This window comes from Hydra vulgaris, chromosome 07, assembly GCF_038396675.1.
Source record: "Hydra vulgaris chromosome 07, alternate assembly HydraT2T_AEP".
In the NCBI taxonomy this organism is placed as follows: domain Eukaryota; kingdom Metazoa; phylum Cnidaria; class Hydrozoa; order Anthoathecata; family Hydridae; genus Hydra; species Hydra vulgaris.
Genome location: NC_088926.1, coordinates 25,236,003 through 25,254,286, shown reverse-complemented (window position 1 = coordinate 25,254,286; position 18,284 = coordinate 25,236,003). Strand labels below are relative to the sequence as shown.

At 27.2% G+C, this 18,284-nt stretch overlaps 2 long non-coding RNA genes across 2 annotated transcripts; both read right to left on the bottom strand.

Annotated features, from left to right (window-relative positions):
• Positions 1-10,973: 10,973 nt before the first annotated feature.
• LOC136082140 (uncharacterized) lies at positions 10,974-11,405 on the bottom strand. The gene is made up of 2 exons (XR_010639423.1): positions 11,309-11,405; positions 10,974-11,091 (listed from the first exon to the last, which is right to left on the bottom strand). It is a non-coding gene; the product is annotated as an uncharacterized LOC136082140 (long non-coding RNA).
• A 173-nt stretch (positions 11,406-11,578) lies between these two features.
• Positions 11,579-16,933, bottom strand: LOC136082367 (uncharacterized). The gene is made up of 3 exons (XR_010639635.1): positions 15,043-16,933; positions 13,340-14,447; positions 11,579-13,064 (listed from the first exon to the last, which is right to left on the bottom strand). It is a non-coding gene; the product is annotated as an uncharacterized LOC136082367 (long non-coding RNA).
• Between the last annotated feature and the right edge of the window lie 1,351 nt (positions 16,934-18,284).

Below are 18,284 nucleotides of genomic sequence, written 5' to 3'. Positions count from 1 at the left end.
TATTTTTATGCGTTTTTAATTGATACGTTTGTTAATTGATACCTTTGTAATAATTTTATTGTTACTTTAAAAAAATGAGCAAAATTTTTAAAATCACCTTATATACAAATAGTAGATTGTACCAGGTTATGGGCGTACAAACAAGTTTGGGTTGGTACACCCAACCAAGTTATATTATGGTTATATTAGATTATATAACCAAGTTAGTTGAAATATCTCAAATCTGTTTTCTTTAAGAAGATTACAATCTTTTTAGTCAAAAGTATTGCAATCCTTCAGAAACCGCCAATCGATTGGTTAAAAAATTGATATTTTCTATTAATAACAATAGAACAATAGTTATAATTGGATAACGCACACATAGTACAAAACAGGTGCGTTTTATAAAACAGGTACTAAATTAAGTTGATAAACAAAAGTTAACATTTTGAATAGACCAATAGGATTTCTAGTAATTTAATTAAAACTGCTTTGTACTTCAAGTAAAATCACTTTAAATTACTTAGTACTTTAAATAAAAAACTTATTCATCTTTAAAATTATTATTTTGGAATTGCCCAGTCCTGGAATTTGTGCCCAGATTCTGAATCCTAATAAAGTTGGTAAAACAAATTTTTATATAGATGTTTCAAAAATAACACAATTATATTTTTAAATCGATAAACGGAAACATAACATTAATAAATTTAAAAAACCGACAGGTTACTAAATGAGTTTTTATTTTTTTAAATCACTTGCGAATTATTAAAAAAGAAAACGAAAATAGAAAAGAGGAACTGATAAAAACAAACAATTAGTTGCTGAATTACGAAAAGGTTCTAAAAGATGTATAGGTGATGATAGAATAAAAAAGTACGATAACTGAAAGATTTTCAAGTAAGGTATAATTAACAATTTGAAAAATGGTTTGTAAAGTTGGGATAATTCGGAAAATAAAATTATAAATCTAATTGCAAATAAACGTAAAACATAAGAATAGAATGACCATATTAGAAAGGGCCTGTCCATTAATTATGTCAATAAAATAAGAAGGAGGAGGTCTAAATGCTTTTGAGAAATGTTGACAAGGGGGAGGGGGAGCGGTTAAGACAAGTTAAAGTCAACAATGTATGACCTCGCATAGATTAAACCCCCCAATTTGAGGAGGTTACAAATTTATATGGTCATAATTTTCGAACGCTGAGAGAATATACTACAAAACTAAAAATTTATTGATGAATATAAGTCTAGTCAAGAATAGTAAAAAAAATATTTTATCAACTTGTTGCTCTCAAATTTAAGGCAAGGATGGGGGGGGGGGGGCATTTTGGGGCTTTTTTGTTGCTCCAATAATGTATTTTTTGCAATCTGTATATATATATATATATATATATATATATATATATATATATATATATATATATATATATATATATATATATATATATATATATATATATATTACAAAAAACATATATCCAAAAGTTTAAAGATATAGGATTTCAAATAGATATAAAAAAACAAATCTTAAATCAGTTAACTTCCTTGATGTCGCCTTTAATATAGTCCAAAACACTTATAAGTCTTTCAAAAAGCCCAACGATAATCTTCAATACATTCACACATCTTCTAATCACCCACAACAAATTATCAAACACTTACCCACTTCAATATGCAACAAACTTTCGCAAAATTCCTCAAACGAAGTTATATTTAACCAGTCTAAAAACGAATATGAATAAGCTCTAAAAAATAGCGGATACAAAATATACTCCCTTAAGTATCAGCTCCCTTAAGTAAAAAAATCTTAAACACAATATCATATGGTTCAACCCCCCATTTAATATAAACGTCTCCAAAAAATGCTGCTAAAATGTTTTTAATTTTACCAGAAAAAAACTTCCCTAAAACACACAAACTTCACAAAATCTTAAACAGAAACACTGTATAGGTAAGCTACAGCTACACTGAAAATATCAAAAAAGTTATAAAAAACCAGAACAAAAAATATCTTTCCAGAAATTGAAAAAAATGCAATTGTCGAAATAAAACAGAATGTCTCTTGAATGGTAAGTGAAAATCCACAAACATTATATATAATTGCATCATCGCACCTAAAAACCAACCCAGCAAATTTTATATTGAATTATCGGAAGGTGAAAGGAAAACCAGATAAAACAACCACAAATCATCATTCAGTAATGTTAAATACAAAAAGTTCACCGCCCTATCAAATTACGTCTGGGATTTGAAAATTAATTTAACGAATCCTTATATTAACATGGTCTTTTCTGAATTCTGTACCCCCCCCCCCAACTCAAATATTTCCAAAAGGTGCCCACTGAGTCTTTATGCGGTAGTGGTGTCGTGGTAGGGCGCTCGCTTTATAAGCGAGAGGTTCCGAGTTCGATCCCCACCACGTCCCTGGTAGTACCGCGCTCAACTTATTTCTCCGCGCAACGGCCTTGTTCGTCAAGATTCGCGTTTCGGAGTTATAGAGTTGAGAGAGGGTTATAACCACAATTAAGTAACCTCCTTGTCTGTAGTGGCTTTCTCGGCCTTGGGAAGGTGAATAAATAAACAAAGAAAAAAAACAAAACAAAAAACAAAAAATATATATATGTATAAGAAATTTGTTATTACATTGTATCCAAAACCTGAGGAACTGCTAAATAAAAGGACAGAAATTATATCAAAAAAGAAAATAAATTCTTATCAAAAAATTACAAAGCTCGGTACAAACCCAACTAACAACTAACAATAACTATATTACTCTACCTCATATACCAATAAGTTACTCACACACACACACACACACACACACACACACACACACACACACACACACACACACACACACACACACACACACACACACACACACACACACACACACACACACACACACACACACACATCTATTGTAATATACTTCATGATATTATTGATATTTTTATATTAATTTTTAATGTTATATTTATTTAATATATAAATAATGCACATTATCACATAAACGAATATTTTTAAACAACCATTAAAACATTTAACTATTTCACGCCTATTAGCTTACTAAAAACGAATTAATAGTAACATTAACCTAACTTTTAAACAATTTCCGTGCAGTAAAGATCTAAATATAAATATAAACCGTAACGTCCAATAAACATATTGTAGCAAAATTAAATTATAACTACTTGCCTGAAGATTGTGGTAACACATGAAACTCAGAGTTGCAATTTAAATTATATATTATAAACATTAGCATCTAGCTAATTCCTGGTACTGCGGGTAACTGTAACATAAATACTATATAGCTATAGTTTATAATAATTATAAATAAAGTATAAATAATATATAATATATAATAATTATAAATAAAGTATAAATATAGTATAATATTAATATTATACATGATAATATAAAGATATTTTCTTTATTCATATATATACATTTACGTATATATATACATATATATATATATATATATATATATATATATATATATATATATATATATATATATATATATATATATATATATATATATATATGTATATATATATATATATATATATATATATATATATATATATATATATATATATATATATATATATATATAAAGAGAGAGAGAGAGAGATTATCCCATGAAACTTAAAATTTATCAATGAATATAAGCCTATTTGATAATAGTAAAAAAATATTTTATCAACTTGATACTCTCAAATTTGGGGCATTAGGGAAAGGGCTAATTTTTAGGCTTTTTTGTTCCAAGGCATCAATCATCGCAATTTTTCATTATTATTATTATTCATATTATTTGAAATAAGTTCATAAATTCTTAATTTTATCGTTAGTTTTATATTATCATAATTTTTTGTAGATCAGTTTAATTTTCATTTAGTGACAGTCGTAAAAAATGGCTAGCCGATGACTAGCCATTTTTTACGACTAATTCCATTTATGGTTCGCTAAGAAACCGATGAACAAAACTACTCAAACCGCTCAAAACGCTTGTTAAGTTCCCATATAGGTACACGTCAAATCCACTACAAAAATATTTGCTGGGGAGCATTTTTTTTTTTATATTTATCAGAAATAACATGTAAAAAGTAATTTTTTAAATATGCTTATATTCATATTTTATTAATACTTTATTTCAGAAGCATTGTCAGACATTGTGAGCGACAGAAGTAAAAAGTGGTTGGAATCCTAATAATACGAAACAAAACCTAGAGAAACAAATAAACATGTTGGTGTCAGGCTTGTGGAGCTTTGTCCAAGTCGGAACCGGGGAGCCGCTGTTTTTTGGTGGAGCCGTAGCCGAAGCCGTAAAAATTGAGCAGATCTCGACTATAGTGTTTTTTTAAAGGAATAGAATGTATGTTTTTTTTTTTATTGTAGACAATTTTTATTCCTTTATTGTTTAATTAATTTGTTGAATGAATTATTTATCGAACTTTTTTAAAAATATTTTTTCTAACAGTTACAGTCTTGCCAAAACGTAATAAAAATAAATATATTATGATTTAGAACTCAACAAAATACTTTTAATAGCATTTCTTATTATGTTTTATTAAGAAAAAAAACAAGTAAATTATACATGGTAACATTCTTACAGTATTACATATACTGTTTTATATTATATTTTTATATTGATACTATACTGTTAATTATTTGATACGTGGTTTAATGACCAAAGGTTATTCATATCTTAAAAATTATACTACTCAGTCGGCACAGAACGTACAAAAGACGTCTTTAAAACGTCTTTTAAACATTTCGAACGTCTTTGAAAAATTCAAAAGACGTCTTTTTTAGGTACCCTGCTCACTGGGTAGAATTAGAACTAAAAACTTTAGTTTTGGATTAAAATATATAGAAAAAAATGTATATTTACCTAAAACATTTTTCTTTTCAAATGTAACATGCGTTAGTAGAGTAGTGATAGTAATACATTAACCTTGTAATTATGAAAGTTGGTTAAAAATTAATTGCTGTATTTGGTTTGGATTTGGGTTGGAAAATATGATTAAAAAAAAATTCAAAAATTTGCGAACTTTGTTCAGTACAGGAGCCAGAGCCCAGCCAGAGCCGGACATTTCTTAGGAGCCGGAGCCGAGCTGTAAAAAAAACTTTCGACTCTACAACCCTGGTTAAAGTAGGCTTTTTGTTCCATCCAGAATGTGTAATAAGAAAACTAGAGGCAGTATTCATTTTTCAAATGTCAGCATTTAACAAATATAATGTTGATATATTCTATAATAACCTGCGCAATTATTTGACCAAATACATGTTTGCTTCAAATGATGTTTGGAATGCAGGTGAAACTAGTATGATGTTACTCTTCATTTGCCAGAACATGTTTTTGCAAGAGCGCGTCAAATTGTTTCTGTTACGAGTGCACCAAAATAAAATGCTCTGTAATATGTCTTTACAATCTTATTACAGATCACAGCGAAAGAGCATTTAACTAAAAAGTTAACGCCTTCTTCCTTAAAATGTTGCAAATATGGTCAAGTTTGGTTGTGAATCTTGAAGCTTTTGGTTTTGAAGCAAACACTGCACCACGACCGCTAATTTTTTTTTACGAAATTCAATTTCTGGTTTAGTTAGCACTGAGAATAAATCTGAATGGATCGTAGAACCAATGTTTGAATAGTGGTTCAAACAATTTAAACCATTTCCTTATAACTCTGTGTTACTAATAGTAAATAATCATATGACAGATATGTCAATTGAATTCATTATCTTAGCATCAGAGGTGTCATTGTTTTAACATTCCTACCCCATACATCACACAAACTGTAACCACCTAATATAAAAGCTTATGAACCTTTCAAACCTTATTAAAACCGTAAAATAGATAGCTGGTTAGCGTCACATCCAGGTAAACTGTATCAGTTTATGACATAACAGAAACAGTGGTTTTTTAGCATAAAGCATTAGTCCATTTTAACTAGATTAATGCAAGGATGAAGATTTTTATTTATACCACACTACAACCAAACTCAATCCTAAGACACTCAATATCAGTTCTGTTTCAGTTGTAATAAAAAGACTTAAATTTGTGGCACTCAATATCATTCTAGTTTTATTAGGAAAAAAATATTGCGAATTTAACAGAAGTGCAGGCCTTTTTATGGAGGTAGAAACTATGCGTCCATATCCTACTGTAAAAGCTCCTTTAAAGTTTCTTCCATTCTAAGCGGTATTCCAGTTAAAGAGGTTCTTTGAAACCAACAACTTTAACAGAAGTAAAAAAAAAAAAACCTATCCCAAAAACTGAAAGATAAATTTTTGACGAAAAACATCAAATAAAATCTAAAAGTAAAAAGTTCAAAATTTAAGTCTCCATTACTAACGCTTGATCACGAAACCTACACTAGTAATATCAATGTTAAAAGAAACGATAATAGTGCTAAAGAATATTTAAACAGGTATAGAGGTGTTATATCAGACAATGACTTTAATGCAATATATGAACAATTTGATCGAAACAATGAACTGCAGTACTAATGCATACAGAGTGCCAGCTGAGCACATGTGTTGGGCACATAGAGTATGCACAAGTGCACATGATGCACACCGTAAAAAATAGTGGAAATAATGTAAACTTTTTCTTTAAGCTCTTAATACTTTTTTTGCTTTGATTGAGTAATACTTTTACCTGATCTCTTGCTTTTTTTAATTCTACTAAGTTCTAAGTCTAGTTTTAGACCATTTATGCTAAGAGTAATGCGTAAGTATTTAAATACATTATTAAGCCCATTAAAAACCATCATTAAAATGAATAATTGCTGAAGAAACACGAATTTTAATTACTTTTTGATTGCAATATTGACTTTTAGATAATGAAGATCATATTATTGCATTAACTAATTGACATTTTGGGTCATTTCACGCAAGCATTTAATCAATAAACTATCAGTGCTTAGCTCCATAAAAATTGGTTTTAAAACATCTCTAATAGCCCCAGATAATGATAATTTAGCTTCATAGTTTAACCTTTTTAATTTACCTAAAATGTTTGTATCATTTGCACCAACTATTATTGGTTCTTGGAGAGCTCTCTAGCTCCTTGTGTCTCTTATGGTCTATTAACTAGTTATGGCTACTGCTCCTTATCTAGTATTTATCTAACTTTTCTTTTTACGCTATGAATGACAAATTGGACACTTTTTTGATTGCACTTTAAATCCAATAACTTTATTGTTAGTACGAGGTATTGCTGCAACAACACCATTAAGAGATTTATAACCTCTTTTTTGCCATTTCCCATCAAGAAATACATTCAACAACTTCATCTTCATTGGCTTTGCATTCTCTGGACTGATCATTCTGAACTGGATTGATTATACTTGCATTATCAGCAGTCATTTATGACTTCAACAATTTATTCATAGTTTCGGTATAAGCTTTAAGATTTATAAGATTTTAGTATACGTGAAAAAGTCTCTTTCAAATCCTATATCAAACTAATACATGACGTTTGGTTATTTCTCTAAACGTCATCACATATTAATAATGATTTCTGAAGTAGAAATTGGATTCTTTATGACTTCTGGTGGTATAACTACAAATCAGTTTCCATAAAATACTCTTTATAAAGGTTTATAACCTGACTTTCTTCAACCTATGACAAAATTTTAACAGTAGTACCGATTTACTAAACTCAAACAAATTAAATGAAGCACGAGTTTAATATTGTTTTGTTCTTGCAAATTATAGCCAAAAAATGAGCTTGAAAAATGGCAAATTATACTTTAAAAATGCCATTATAACATTTTCAAACATTCGTTTTAGCATTGGGTTAAAAAGATAATATAAAATTTTTTGTTTTTAAAAATGCCGTTGCTAGGGGCTTAACTATAAAAAACATTTTCAGCACTTCACATAGAATTAAAGATATACCAACTTATGGTTTAAAGATATACCAACTTATGGCATAAATTTAGTTAAAACTGTTTTAAATTTTTAAACTAGTACACTCTAGGAAAAAATTCGTTTTATAGAACGAACTGCATCTGTCGCTATTGCACCAACGGGTTTTCCGTTATGTTAACGGATTAAAATTTTAAAGGATTGAAGTTCGTCGATATACTACGTATTAAATAATTTATTATTCTCTTTATCAAAATTAGAAAAGAATTAAGTCAGATAGAATTGAGATTTCACTACAAAATAGTCCTTATTTTTAATATATAGATTATTTTATTATGGTATTTAACATCTGATACAAGCAGGACTACTTTTACAAACTACACTCTAAAATAGCAACCAGACAATCTCTAATGGACTTATTATAAAAGGACAAAAATAGACTTCGACAAAGCACTAATTGCAACAATTTTAATTACAACTATCAAAAATGAATTGTCTATAAAAAATGTTTGTCTTTCTAGACAATCATTTTAAAAACGGACACTAAATGAACAATCTCGATTTTTTAATGAGGTATAGAAGATCTATTTAATATATAATTTGGACTTATAACAAGTAATTAAATTTTCACTGCAGCATCGTTTCAAAAACTGAAAACGAGCACAAAATTAAAAATACAATTTTTCTAACAGAAGTTCATTTTTTAATTTTTTGTAGACACCAAATAGACAAAAAATTATGCTTTGTAGACTTATGAAGTGAAAATTATTTTTTAACTGAGCAATCTTAGGACACCATCAAAAATTTGATAGACACAACAAGGACAAAAAATTAAACATTTGTTGTGTCCATTACAACATACAGAATTGTCTATGTCTGTGTTGTAAGTCTATCCATAGACTAGTCTGGTTACTACTCTAAAAACAATCCGTTTGAAAAACCAACGATTGCTTTTTTCCGTTAAATTAACAAAGTAATTCGTAACCAAAAATCTCAAAATTAACGGAGTAAAATTAACTATTAACGGGTTCTTCGAAATTTCGTTAATTCAACGGATTAAATATTCAATCCGTTGAAAAACAACTGAAATTGTTTTTGAAATTTGAAATTTTATTAAAAAGGGTTTCCATAAGAAATTATCAAGTGCTTCCTCTGTAGATTATATTTTAAAATCTTGTTTGTTTCATTTAGGTTTGTCAATATATTATAGTTGTTTATTTATAAATGATAAAGTTTTAAAAGGCGTTTTTCTTAAACCATATTTAAATCGTAAAAAGGTTAATATAAAAGGTTTGTTGCAGTAAGTTTAATTTGCCATTTTTGAAATAGCCTCGCATTTCGACTAAATGTGAAACTATTTAAAAAAAGAGTAATTTAAATTGTGTTTATCCATTTGCTTTTCTACTAAATTTCAGTAGAGAAAGCAAATGGACAAACAAAGTTTAAATTACACTCTGTTATTTGAAATTTCAAAGGTTGTTAAACTTATTTTAAATTTTCTATGTAAAGCATTTATATATATTTTTAATTTTTTTTATATGATAAACTGAAGAGTTAGTTGAACAACTATTTCTATAATATAGACTATATGACTTGTATATATTCTTGTATAATTTTCTATTTTAGACGTGACATGTGCTAACTTATGATATAAATTTAAACCAGTTGTAAAATTAAAAATGTTAACATTTCTTTTGATGGGTATCATTTTTTAGGTTGCAGCTATGTTTACATAGAACTAGTTTATATGCTTTTAATAATTTGCAATTTTAGACACGTGACATGCATTATCACACTGTAAGTTTCATCAGTTGTAAAATAAATCTGTTGTAAAATGTTTACTTGCATTTTTTTTCATGGGTATTTACTGAGGCTAGTTACAGCAAAGTTTTTATATGGATTGTTTTAATTTGTATATTTAAGTTTGTATATTCTTTTATGATTTGCTATTTTAGACACGTGTCATGCTATATCACACTGTAAGTTTAAATTAGTTGTGAAACTATTTTTCTATTTTCTACTTGCAATTTCTTTATGTTAGTTGCAACTAAGTTTATATATATTGCTAAGCAATATATATTGCTTGTTTATATTTGTATAAAACTAGACATGTGGCATTCAGGCATTTTTATTTTAATGGGTATATTTATTTAGGCTAGTTGCAGCTAAGTTTACATATAATTTGTTTATATGCTTTTATAATTGACTATTTTAGGCACGTGGCATGCAATATTACACTGTAAATTTCATCAGTTGTAAAATAAACCAGTTGTTAAATGTTTACTTGCATTTTTTTTATGGGTATTTATTTAGGCTAGTTGCAGCTAAGTTTATATATAGATTGTTATAATTTGTTTATTTAAGTTTGTATATGCTTTTATAATTTGCAATTTTAGAAACGTGTCATGCTGTATCACATTGTAAGTTTAAATTAGTTGTAAAACTTTTTTTTTTTTACTTGCAATTTTTTTATGTTAGTTACAACTAAGTTTATGTATTGCTTGTTTATATTTGTAAAGAACTTGCTACTTTAGACATGTGGCATTCAGGCATGAGGTATCAAATTTAAATTCTAGTATTAACACTTTTAACTTGTTTATTTTTATTAGATAAAAAAGCGAGAGACTTTTTTTTCTTTTATTCTTAATGTATGTAAAAATTTTACAACTAATGATTGTGTAAAAATTTTAGAACCTTTCACTTAGCAGGTAAGGTTATCTTTTCCCTGTGTTAAAGCCGTTTTTGTCCGTACGGATCGATGTCGGTCCGACATCGGCTAGCCCCCCGAACTATCACGATGCATAGGCTAGCCGATATTAAGCCGACGCGATACCGCTTATATTATCGGCTGGCCGATCTCGCCCCAACGCGATTCTGTAAGGAAACGAAGGATGGCGGTCTAATGTCAGCAGCTGATCTAGGCCCGAGGATTAAAAAAAGCCACAAATACTCGACCAGACGATGAACTATCGTAAACAAATCTTTACACAAAAACATAAATCGGAATAATATCAGCAACCAAAATCAGTTTAATGTAAGAGTTAATATATCATGTAAGATAACTACGGAAAAAAGGATAAACCAACTGAAGTATATTTAAAGCACAAATATAAAATAAAATTATATATTCTATTTAAATAAATAAATCTGGATCAGTTGAATCATCAAATAAATTTGATCGGGTGAACTTCCAACATTTTTTGTTTGCTGACAATTCACTGTTTGCATCTAAAAAATGGTATAAAATTAAATTTTCACATATCAATAATATATGTAAATGTATTATTGATATGTGTTATAGTAAAATAATACAATTCACAAAGTAGATTTCAACTTAGAAACGTAGAAATCAACGTAGTTTCTACTTTCGATTTCAGAGAACAAAGCAATTATTTTATATTTCTAATATAAAAATTAATACATTTCTAATTAATTAAAAAGTTACTTGGGATTTTTGGATCAGGATGTGCACCGTCCAAAATATATCTTTGGCATTGTTTAATTTATTGCATTCAACAGCCCCTATAAAAATTAAATATATATCTATGTATATATATGTATATATATATATATATATATATATATATATATATATATATATATATATATATATATATATATATATATATATATATATATAAAAATATATATATGCATTCACAATTTTATTTATTATGTAAAAAAAAAAAGCTTTTAAAATGTGTTGTATCAGGTTGCATCCTTTTTTTTCCATGGATTTGTGTTTTGAATTATCACATTCAAAACACCTAAATAAGTTGACTTTATGCAGCTTTAATGGCTAAATGCACCATCAAGAATTTATAGAAAACATTGGAAATATTATTACCAAGGATTCTTAAATACAAATACATAAATACATAGAGATATTGTTATATATAGCATTTTTTTAAATAATAATGATTTCAAATAAACAATTGAAACAACATTTCACAAAATAATTATACCTTTAGGATCTTTAGAAATTCGCCTTGCAACCCTGCCTCTTCTCTTTTATTCAAATCCTTAAGTTTTTTAACATCTAAATTAATAACTATTTATAAATAAAAAATTAGCATATAATCTATTATAAAAAAATAGTTTTAAAACATTATTACTTTATTAACAAAAATTGTTTTACTTAGAAATATAATACTTACAATTGTTTTGAATTATCATGCTCAAAAGCACCTAAATAAATTGGCCTAATGCATCCTTAATTGCTAAATGCACCCATCAAGAATTTACATAAAATATTAGAAATATTCATACCAAGGATTCCTACATAACTACATAGGGACATTGTTATATAAAGCATTTTAAAAAATAGTAATGACTTCAAATAACAAAACAACATTTCACAAAATACTTCTACCTTTAGGATCTTTAGAATTTCGCCTTGCAGTCCTGTCTCTTCCCTTTTATATTTCAATTCCTAAACTTAGGCATTTTTATTAATAACTATTTATAAATAAAAAATTAACATATTACCTATTATAAAAAATAATTTAAAAATATTATTACTTTAGTAATATAAAATATTATTACTTAAGTATGAATATTTCCATGGTTTTCTGTTATAAAAATCAATTTTAAAACTTATTACTTAAGTAATAACATTTTGAAATTATTTTTTATAATAGGTAATGTTAATTTTTTATTTATAAATAGTAACATATGTAAGCAACTGAAATCAGTTTGTCAAAAATTTGTTTGTAAGTTGAAAGTTAAACTTAAGTTAAATTTCGATGTATAAACGTTACCATGTAAGATACGAAAAAAGGATTAGGCAATTAAAATATACACATATAAATCAAAATTAAATATATTTTTAAAATAAATTAATTTGAATCTGTTGAATCATCAAATAAATTAGATTGGCTAAACATCCGATGTTTTCTGGGCATTGGTCTTCATAATTCACGTGCAGCATCTAAAAAATAGCATAAAATTAAATTTTGACATATGAATCATAGCGTAGTTAGGTTACTGATGAACAACTTTTATTGGTGACATTGTTATTGATGGTGCAATTAATGAAGCGTATGAACCTCCAGCCGATATAGATTTCCAGCCGGAAGATTATACCTTATTATATAATTACTAATTAAATAAAAAAATACTTTGGCATTTTGGATCAGGATGTGCACTGTCACAATCATTTGTATTCATAGCATTATTAAACTTCTTGTATTCAACAGCCCCTATAAAAATTTATATATATATATGTATATATTATATATATATTATATATATTATATATTATATATATTATATATTATATTATATATTATATTATATATTATATATATTATATATATTATATATATATATTATATATATATATATTTTTATATATATATATATATATATATATATATATATATAAATAGAGAGAGAGAGAGAGAGAGAGAGAGAGAGAAAGAGAGAGAGAGAGAGAGAGAGAGAGAGATGTATCACAAATTAAATAAAAAGTTACTTTAGCATTTTGGATCAGAATGTGCACTGTCATAAGCATTTGCCTCCTTGGCATTGCTTAACACCTGTTAAATGCAATTACTATTTGCTTGTGCTTTTTTTGGACCAACTGAAGCTGATGCGGACACTTTGCCTTTCAAAGGTTTACAAAAATTTGAAATGTTAGGAGATGAAATTTGTGATTGGTTTTTATCAACATGTTGTTTAGAAGAAACTGGGGTAAATATATGGATTGGAACTAATGGTGGAGAACAAAGTGGCAATAGTGGCTCACTACTTTTAACATTCAGCGGTTTAAGAAACAGTGCTGTAAAAGCATCAGAGTCAGTTCCACTGGTTAGGTTTTCCAACAGCTGCAAAGGTGTGCATTTATTAGGACGAACTCTAAATAAACTATTAACAGAATTTATTATTAAATTTTTTTAAAAATAATTTTAAAAAATCAGATTTTATAAATACCTGAACTTTATGTACTTCATTAATCTCTGTGCACCAAACTTTTTAACTTTAACTGCATGTCTGCATTATCAACATACTTAGATTTATTTTGACAACAATTCTTCATATTAATAGTATTAATAAAATCAAGATAACACTCTTTAATTTTAATCATTAAAATTTAAGAATGTTATAAATAATCTTGATTTATTTACCATCAAATTAATGGTATATAAACTTTGATTTAAACATCTATTTATAAATAAAGAAAAAAAAAATTATTACTTATAAATACTAACTGATATTATCAAATAAAATTATTTTACAAAGTAAAAGTATCAACTTTTCTATGCATAAAAAAATTTTGTTATTTCAGAATTTTGCCATTCAGAACTTTGCCATTTATTGAGGCACTAGCAGTAAGCAACCCGTAATACGGGATATTAATAATTAAATCATTTATAACAATAAAAACACATTAATAACTTGATATAAAAAATTAAATACAAATTTATCTATAAATAATATCTTAAGTTTGACTCCTGATCAGCAATGTCATTGTTTATAGTTAACGACATAAAAACTGCATTAACATCAGTTAAGTTCTTTTTAAAATATGTCACAACACAGCAGGTACCAGTAAAGGAATGTCAAGTAAAGCCTGCAAATACCTAAAAAAAGAAATGCAAAAAAAATTACAATTTTTAATTACAAAAGTATTATTTGCATTTTATAGTTAGTAGAATTAGGATAATATTACAGAAAATATAAATAACTAAAAAAATAGCTATAACAGTTCTATCAACACAAAACACAGTAACAATAGCGCATAGCATAAGATATTTGTAAGCACACATTACTGTGTCTCCAGAATAATTAAAAAAGAAAATATTATGTAAAGAATAGGCAATACAATATAATAACGCCACAACTTATTAAAGATATTTTATTAACTAAAATACTTGAACTAAAAGGATTTCATTTCCTATAATATTTGAACAATCAAGGGACAATTTTAGTTATTAATTTGTTATCAATTATATCAGAAAATAGCAACCAACTTGTAAGATATTTCTTACAAATGGTCATTATCAATTGTGATATTAAGAAATATGTAATAAGTTTTATTAATTATGCCTCTAATCTAAGAGAAAGAGGGAGAGAAAGAAAATGTTTTCGAAGCAGAATGTTAAAAAAAGTAAAAAAACACACAATAGATAATAGTAACTGGTTTATTATGTTACCAGTAAACAAAATTATTTTTACCTTGATTAAAAGATAAACTCCCAGCATTTCTTAATTAAGTTGCGGCTTCTCTCTGACTGTTGATTAATGATTAATAGAGTAAACTTAACATCATATTAAATTTACAAAATTAAAACTATGTTTTAACAGTAAGCAAACTAATCAAGTAATGACAAAGACAACTTCCAACTCTAATTAGTGGTTGCTTGTACCCTTGTTGGAAGCGAAGATGTTTAAAAAAAAATACTATAAAAAAAACTATAAAAAAAAAGAACAATTATGTTTGAAATTATAAAGAAAAATTAAAACCATTTATTTTATTAACTGTTTGTTTATAAATTGTTGTTATGAACTGTTATTAATCTAAATATTATTATAAATATATATACTATAAATCACTCAATATATTACTATAAATATATAAATAATATTACTACAAATAGAAAAATTCATACTTTGCTTTGTTCTCAAATGTCTAAAGTAAAATGGAATTAAGAGACATTAACACTGCTTGACACTGAATTCTCGCAAGTAAGTTATCTCCTTGCTGAGCAGCATTTCTTGCATTTCAACAACGATTAATTTTATCCTACCTAGATCTATCTCTTTTATTTGACAACAACTATTTTTATGTTATCTATTACCATTTACACTAATAACGTCGAGTCTAAATGAACATAAATGAATGTTAAATAGAATTTAGTCAATATTACATTCATATTATCCATTTCAATTTCATTACTATCATTAAACATATTACCAATAACATTACTATTGTTACAACTGAATAATAAATAAACATAAAACAATCATAAAAATTGCAATCTTTTCTAATCAAAGACTATATTTCAACTTAAAATTTATTATAAACCATAAGATCTAAATTAGCTGACATTCTCAATAAAACTTTTATATGACTTTTTGGGTAAATAACCTCTCTGGAAGCAGGTGAACCATCTCCAACGAGTACAACAGCAACTTCACTAACTATAGTTTGCAACTGAAACATTAAATTATGTAAGCAAAGTTGATTGCAATGTTATTGCTTTCTAAAATTAACTGCTGCAAGTGGGTCAGAGATATACAGTTAATAATGTTGGCGGAATATCTTGATTACTAAGATTACCTACACAATGAAAAACTTGACACACATTTTAAAACATGGCGGCCTATGATTTATAGATTAAAAGACATCAGTAAATAAAGCAAATAAAAGACAGGCATAATAAATTTTAATATATTTTAAAAAATTGATATTGGAATTATATATAACTTCCTGTAAATCTTGCAGAAATAGTGAAAATGGAAGCAAAACTACCTTTCTATTAGGTACGTGAGTAAAAAATTTCAAATTGTTTGAATACTATAATGTTATATATCATTAGAAAGAGGATTATTACAGTATTTTAAAGGTGAAAAAATTATCAAAATCGAACAATTGGTTCAAAAGTTATGACGGTTTAAGTAGCGATTTTTTCTATATATGGATTTGTTGAAGAAACTGTGGTCAAAATAATGTTTTTCTTCACTTAAATTGTCATAACTTTGCCAATTCTTATCGAAATACAAATATCTTGGTGTCAAAAGATAGGTGTAAGAGTGGGTTACAACTTTATGTTAAACTCTAACCACCGGGTGTATCGGATGGAGAGAGGGGGCACCAAACCACCACCTCGCCCGTATAAAACTGGACACTTTTTTCAGAAATTTTTTTTTTTAAAATTACATAAGCAATATAAATACACAAAAAAGTTATTTTAAATTTATAGTAAACCACCAAAATATACGAGAGGTGAATGTTAGCAATAAAGGTGGGTGTGGTGGCGATTGGTGTATCACACCCTTGGATAAAAAACGACTTGATTTTATAAATATTTATATCTTTACTATAATGAGTAAAATTAGTACACAATATAAAATTATGTTATAAAATCTTACTTATAAAATTGGTTTTTATATTAAAAAGGGGCATATGCCCACCACCTGCCTACCCCCCCCCCCCCATTCTCCACCCAACCTAAAAAAAATAATATTTTTTTCAAAATTTGAACAACAAATTTAAAAAAAAAATTAAAAAATTGGAAATAAATTAAAAAATAAATTCATACCAGACAACCACCAAATATGGGAGGTTAATGTAAAACTCACAGTAGATATGTTGATGATGTTTTAGTACTATAATATCAAAAAATGTTTCAATTCTTGAAATATCTGATTGAATATTTAAAGTACAACAACAAAGAAGTAAAAAACATATTCCACTAGATTAAAAGATACATTAGTGGTGCATCCATGATCATAAGAGAGTGGAGTTTAAAAGAGGGCGTATCCAAATATGTCATAAGAAAGAGGCATTCTAATGCCCTTTCCACTTCTTACCAAAAATTATTATTTAATTGGATATATATTACAAAAAAAATTATACAACTACTAATGTGGGGCTATAAGTCAATTGGCTGTAAAAAACATGTCATCTTTCTAACCAAGTATAGCAAAAACCTATAATAAAGTCTTTCATGTGATTATTACATTAACAGAAGTAAGGACCATACAGTATAGTTAACGAGCTAGCCATTTTGTTTGGTTAACAAACAAATTTTCTGTTTCAAAATAAAAAATAAATAAAATATTAAAAAATAATAATAATATAAAACTGTTTTAAAGAAAATACAATATATTTTTGTCTTGGCTTTTAGTGAATGATTAAAATAATTAATTCCAAAAATGAAACTGTTTTAACCATTTTTAACGATAGACACCACGTGAAGGTAAGCCAGAGCCGTCTATCAAAAAATTTAACAAGTCACAACACTTGCTGTATTATTTAGGCAAGTCACAACACTTGCTGTATTATTTAGGCAAGTCACAACACTTGCTATATAATTTATGCAAGTACAACACTTGCTGTATTATTTAGGCAAGTCACAACACTTGCTATATAACTTAGGCAAGTCACAACACTTGCTATATTATTTTGGCAAGTCACAACACTTGCTATATAATTTATGCAAGTCACAACACTTGCTGTATTATTTAGGCAAGTCACAACACTTGCTGTATTATTTAGGCAAGTCACAACACTTGCTATATAATCTATACAAGTCACAACACTTGCTGTATTATTTATGCAAGTCACAACATTTGCAATACATTTTTGGCAAGTCACAACACTTGCAGTGTTATTAAATTAATTAAATTGTAACTCACCGGAAACAACATCAGCAGCAAGCTGGATCTTTTTCATGCAATAGTCAACAGCTTCA